At 41.6% G+C, this 6870-nt stretch overlaps 1 protein-coding gene across 1 annotated transcript in view; it reads right to left on the bottom strand.

Moving 5' to 3' along the window:
• Positions 1 to 6864, bottom strand: part of LOC104128479 (toll-like receptor 6) — a 10741-nt gene extending 3877 nt beyond the window's left edge. The window contains exon 1 of the mRNA XM_009641277.2: positions 3765 to 6864. The gene's annotated coding sequence lies outside the window, so the exon portion shown is untranslated. The remainder of the gene's footprint in view (positions 1 to 3764) is intronic.
• Positions 6865 to 6870: the final 6 nt, after the last annotated feature.

Raw genomic sequence — 6870 nt, 5'->3', positions numbered from 1 at the left:
CCCTATACTCCATGCCCACACAGATTTGAGGACAGAACTCCAAAAGTCCCATGAACCCTCACAGGAACTGGTGCAAAAGCAACCTCTTCAGTCAGAAAAGCCAAAGGATAAGAGGTGACAAGTGGTGTCCTTCCAAGGTCCATACTTGGACTGTTTAATATATTCATCAATGACCTAGACAGAGAGATTGATTGTACCCTCAGCAAGTTTGCAGATGACACCAAGCTGAGTGGTGCAGTTGACACACCAGAAGGACGGGATGTCATCCAGAGAGACCTGGACAGGCCGGAGAGGTGGGCCTGTGTGAATCTCCTGGGGTTCAACAAGGCCAAGTGCAAGGTTGGGGCAACCTGTGGTATCAATACAGGCTGGGGGATGAAGGGATTGAGAGCAGCCCTGCCAAGAAGGACTTGGGGGTACTGATGGATGAAAAGCTGGACATGAGCCAACAATGTGCGCTGGCAGCCCAGAAGGCCAACTGTATCCTAAGCCGCATCAAAAGAAGCATGGCCATCAGGTCGAGGGAGGTGATTCTGCCCCTCTGCTCTGCTCTAGTGAGACCTCACCTGGAGTACTGCATCCAGCTCTGGAGCCCTCAGCACAAAAAGGGCATGGAACTGTTGGAGCGGGTCCAGAGGAGGGCCACAAAAATTATTCAAGGGCTGGAGCACCTCTCCTAAGAGGACAGGCTGAGAGAGTTGGGGTTGTTCAGCCTGGAGAAGAGAAGGCTGCAGGCAGACCTCATTGCGGCCTTTCAGTACTTAAAGGGAACCTATAGAAAAGATGCGGACAATCTTTTTAGGAAGGCCTGCTGTGACAGGACAAGGGGCAATGGTTTTAAACTAAAACAGGGTAGGTTTAGACTGGATATAAAGAAGAAATTCTTTACAATGAGGGTGGTGAAACACTGGAACAGGTTGCCCAGAGAGGTAGTGGAGGCCCCAACCCTAGAAACATTTAAGGTCGGGTTGGACTGGGCTCTGAGTGACCCGATCTAATTAAAGACATCCCTGCTCACTGCAGGGGGGTTGGCCTAGATGACCTCTAAAGGTCCTTTCCAACCCAAAGTATTCTATGATTCTATGATATTCTTCTTCACACCCCAAAGACCCAGGACATAGCCATGCACCCCCTCAGGGTCAGCCGATCAGAGAAGCTGATCAGCTTTGCCCTTGCTATAGCACAAAGACATAGGGGTCCATTTTTCCAGCAAGTCAAGAAACTTGAGGAGAAATTATACTGTCTTGTGAATATTGTAATGCCAGTCCCAAAGCATACTAACAGGAAAAACATAGCATAACTAGGCACTACATATGAAGCAATGGTACCCAAAATTTGAAAGAAAACATTTGACACTTTCAAAGATTTCAGGATTTCTTAGGTGTCCTAGGAAATTTCCTACAGTTTACAAGTTAACCCAAAGTTGCAACTAGACAAAGAATCCCTCTAGAAATGGTGAGGGACAATGAGTCTAGTTCTAAGGACCAAAAAGCCCAGGGAGGGCAAGATTTTGTGGATATGGAAAATGGTCCAGTAGAATTAATATATGGTCATGTCTATCAATAGCCTACAAAGATTTGGAGAGGCATCGGCCCTATCATGAAAAAGCATGACCTGGGCATTACTCTTGTCATTGAGCATTTAACACAACACACAGATAACCTGAAGTATAAGCAACTCAAACTTTCAGGAGACAAACAGCTCCAATTTTTTTTTCCTTTGCTGATTTTGTTTGAAAAAAACACAAAGTTTTAAAATTCTGCCCCTGGTAATCTCTTGTTAAATAAAACCCCCAAACCTATTTTTTCAGTTCTAGTTTATAATGCGTAATAGTCCCCAACAATTTGATTGACTGATGGAGCACCTCCCCTACGAGGAAAGGCTGAGAGAGTTGGGCTTGTTCAGCCTGAAGAAGAGAAGACTGAGAGGGGACCTTATCAACACATACAAATATCTTAAGGGCGGAAGTCACGAGGATGGAAGCAGTCTGTTTGCAGTGGTGTCCGGCGACAGGACTAGGGGCAACGGGTGCAAACTGAGACATAAGAGGTTTCAGTTGAATATGAGGAAAAAACTTCTTTACTCTAAGGGTGACAGAGCACTGGAACAGGCTGCCCAGGGAGGTTGTGGAGTCTCCTTCTCTGGAGATATTCAAAGCCCGCCTGGACGAAGTCCTGTGTAGAATGCTCTAGGAGAGCCTGCTTTAGCAGGAGGGTTGGACTAGATGATCTCCCGAGGTCCCTTCCAACCCTTGCGATTCTGTGATTCTGTGAAAACTCATCCCTTTCCCTCCAAGTCTCCTATCAAGCTTAATCAAGTTTTCTTCCAAATAAGTAAAGCAAAAGGATGGGTAATTAACGTCACCAAAAGCAATAAAAGAATTATCAGTAAAGTGTAAATTTCTACCTCAGTAGAATCCAATACAGAGGTTGTTAAAGAATCTCACCAGAGTCTGGGTTTCTCTAGGTTTGCCTTTATTAACAACTTAGAGTTGGGCCATCACCTCAGTGAGTGGCAATGTAAAAAATACACCTTACATCTTATACACCTTTTCAACATGACTACATAACAGACAAAGTCTACTATAAGTTTCCACTGCATTCTTAATTCCTCTATTATTCTTGGTCAGCAGAAAGTTCTCAGTTTTCCTCTGCTGGTACATTTCGTCTCAGTCCTGTTGCAGTTCTGCTTTGTCTGGTCCATTTTCAATGTCATTGTCTTCATCCTCTGGTGGCACAGAAGCTTGGTGTTCTTTGTTAACTTATTCTAAATTCTAACCCTTGACCTTTAGTTGCAAGACATCCTTACCTTATGTCTAAGTCTAAAACTTCTACAATACCTATTGCTTAACCTTAATTTCTATTTGCTAACTTTTTTCTAACTGATTCAGCTTGGCTGGTGGTTAACCCAACCATGGAGGGAGCTGTACCAGGGACAATTGAGCAGTTTATCATGGACCGAAGGCATAATTATGTATGCCAATTCTTTAACAGCACCTACTCCAATCTAGTCTTAACCCTATAGTTACAGCAAGCTCTTATGGAATTTTCCTTAACAGAGGTCAAATTCTGTCTTCAGAAAGTTGTGCTAGGGTATCTTGAGTACAGAATAGAAATGAAGTTGGAGTGGTTGGTCAAAGCACCATATCACTCACAAGAAGAACCAAGACAAGGAAATCTGTCTCAGCTTCCCTCAAAGAGCAGCTGGCCCTGTTCTTCAGAGTCCAAGCTGATAAAGAACCTCTTGAATCAGATAAACTTTGATCTGGAACTATCTGGAGGAACTTCCCCCTGGGCAAAGGGGACATCAGGAAGAAAGCAAGAAATGTTCTGAAGGGAGAGTAAAAACAATGGTCTGTACTCCATTGCCAGATGAGTTTTAATTTACTGTTCATGCTACACTATACGTTGCAAGAAGGGACAATCCATGCTACATAGCACTGAGGAGTGCCACAGTCAAAGAATAAAGCAGACACATGTGCAAAGAAATATTAAGGGTCAGCGGTTACTTCTTCAACTCTACTTTATAATAGTATTAAATTAGAGTTGGCTGAGAATGAAAATTATTAAAATTGCCATACCAAACATTTTTTTCCTTTCTTCTTTGTTGAAATTCAGCATACAGATTAACACTTTCACTGGAATTTCAAAATGCAAACATATCTTCCAACAGTGAAGAAACACCAGCACCTGAGATTTGATGGAGTCCAAAATACATATAACTCAAAGAAAAAAAAAGTAAATAATGGAGTAAATATAACCCACCATTTGTGCGTGGAATTCATCTCCGCTCGAAGAACCAGCAAAAGACCTCTGCATACACGGTTAACATCCTCAAAACAGAATTTCAAACACAGATAATCTTCAAGCTGGGGAATCTCACAGGAGATGCTAATTCCTTAATAATTAGTACCTCAGGAAGTAGAAAGAGCAGGTTTTTCTTATATAGGCTATACAATTCTAGGAATTAATCAAGCTTCCCTACAATGCAGGTATTAAGAGCACAATGAAAGTAAACTTCTAACAGTCTGGACTCAAAATACATTTACTTCTGTAATATTTACATAACTGTATGGTTTAGGAGGAAATAAACGTATCTGTGGTATTCACCGAGGCAAGATCCTTTAAATAATTCCGCATTTCTAATTTCGTGTCTGCTGCTGATGGTTACAAAGGCGTTCTAGAAATTTGTCAACTGCATCTCCTCTTTTGCACACACAGAAAAGAGGAAGCAGAACCCTCACCACCAACTTCTCTTCATGTCAAAATCTCTTGCAGAGCTCTACCCCACTGAGTTATTTTCCTCAGCAAGCAGACTAATTAATGTAGTACACTGACAGATGGCAAAAGCTTAGATCTCAAAAGCTAGTAACAGGGGCAAACTGGCACAGTTCAAAACCTTTACAGGTCAGTTATCTTTACACTAGAGATGCCTCAGATGGTTATCAGGGATGCCCCACATCGCAGCTTTCTTAAAAAAATTATAAAAAATTAACTATAGAGAATATTTGCTACGATATGAAAGCTCTAAAGAAGCCATGAAGAACACAGCAATATAGGGCAATCTGGGGATGGAGGAATCCAAAAAAGCAGCCATTCAATTAATGTCTTGAACGGGGACATGAGCCTAGCGAGCAGATCAACTGAGCAGAGACTGTGTTGCAAAGGCAGGTGTAAATAACCGAAACCCACACCTCACGCCCACAAGCCTCTGAACTAATACAGCATGCTTCAGTAAGATTAATTAGCAAGGAAGAAAGAAGCAGAGGTGAATAAATGGATGAAGATTTATTTAATCTTAATGAATTTTAAGATTAAATTCATGAAGCATGTAATGAATTCTTCAGGTATGAGCAAACTAGGGGGAGAGGGGGCACCTTGGCATATTCTGGACTCAGCTTACTCCACCACATAAAATAGCACCTTGGAGGAGAGCTGAAGGCAAGAAGGGATTCATCTAAAGAAAGCTTCTGAGAAGTATGAAAATTTATTCTAACTAGCGGTGCCAGCTATATTTCAAGCTTGCATTAGATTCCCGTTCGACCTTTTCTTTTGCAATTACCTTTTTAATTTTGTAAAGAAGAATTTAACCCTTTGCTTTGCTGTAAGAAAACGTCTGCTTTTCATTTTAAGATTAATGAGTAAGATAGTCTGAACTGAAACTGCACTGAAGCCGTTCTGCTTTCCTCGGTCCAGCAAACCTGAGTAATACATTACAGAAAACTCTGAGACATCTGTGACCCAAGACAAGACCGGGGATCACGAATGTTTCTCAATAAGCAGCAAGAGTCTGCTTGTCAGCCGATACTGTCGTGTTCTCAAGTTAAAGGAGAAGTTCCCATTGCTGGGTAACTACCTGTGAAAATGAGTAGACTAAGGCACTTGTTGACAGGACAATAATATCACAATCAAATTGAGAACTAAATTATGCAAACCAGTGGCAGTTTTACTTCCAATATAATTAATGAAAAAGCTTTATTGCATGGAAAAAATCAAATACACCACCAGCTTTCATCAGAACTGATTCCAGTGCACACAGAGCTGTAAAAAGCAAAAGTATCCACATCTTTAGTTGTAGTATGTTTAATTTCCTTAGCACCCTTCTTTATGAGACTTTAAAATGCATTCAAATGAACAGTTTGCCATGAAGAAAAATTTGCAACTAGTTAAAATTAACCTGATACTCCTGAATACCTCTGTTAAACCATTGCATAATGTTATTTTTATTAACCAATTCAGCAAAAGCTGTGTTTGGGGCTGGTTTCAGTTTACTCATTAAGTCATTTTGCATGATAACATGAAAACTAAAAAGCAGTGTATTTCTGCTCACACATTCTGAAATGTACCTTTCTTTTCATAGTCAGCATGTGTGTACGCTCATGCAGATACCTTGTTCCTTTTCTGAAGTTTATTATCGCTGGGGTTTTTTTGCAGCTGATTCTGTCAATGAGCACCTATCTTCACAAACAGCCTTTCCTCAAGGTACCTTTCACACTTCTGCCTGTATGCTGTGATTACTTACCCAGAGAGGAACCGCAGCTACACTTGGCTGGGTACCAGAAGCTATTCAGGACCAGCACGATGCCCAAAGGCATGAAGAATCTCTCCAACAGGAACTGCGGAAGGGAACTCACATGTGCGAAACACCAAGTTAAAACATAGCCAGAGCAGATGGACTCATCCAAGCACTCATGAAAAGTTAATACAATTATTAAAGGTTGCAAAGCCAGTGTTAGGTCATATGGAGGACCTTATCTTCAACTGCAACACTCATTGTCACCACTTAACCTTGTGTGTCAAGTAGGTGGAACGAGGGCTAAATGCCACTGCAAGTCAAAATGAGCAGAGATTGTATCGCGTTCATGCTCAACCCTATTTTCCTCGGGCAAAAATAGACACAGGGATCAAAGGTGTGGAAATCACACTGGTAACACAGAGCCACCTTGCAGAATACAGAACTTTCTTATTTATTGGTTTATCAATACTGCTTCCTCTTGACTGAACAGTGACTACAAATGAGCATTCTAGTCAACCTCAGCAAATGTTTCTGAAAGAAAAAACAGCCAAACTGAAGCCCCGAGTAAAAACACAGGTTTCACAGAGGTTTTGAACCCTCCCTCAGCAGAAAGCCTCATTTCCCACGCAGTCCCATTCTTTACCCTCAATAGCCTTTCTCTGTTCTAACCCTCTGCGGTTGAGCTTCAGTGCTGATGCTTTGCAACATTTCCAAAGCTAAAAAAAAAAGCTGAGCTCTCAGCAAGGCAACCCACATTGCATCAGGACGCCCGGTCTGGCACAGTTCAGTTTCCTTCTGAAATATACATAAAAATATTTACACTTGCACTTCATTCTGCACATTTGCTATGTTATC

This window comes from Egretta garzetta, unplaced genomic scaffold (genome assembly GCF_000687185.1).
Source record: "Egretta garzetta isolate BGI_Z169 unplaced genomic scaffold, ASM68718v1 scaffold256, whole genome shotgun sequence".
Taxonomy (NCBI): Eukaryota; Metazoa; Chordata; class Aves; order Pelecaniformes; family Ardeidae; genus Egretta; species Egretta garzetta.
Note: the sequence above shows the minus strand (reverse complement) of the source record. Positions and strands in the feature narration are given on the sequence as shown.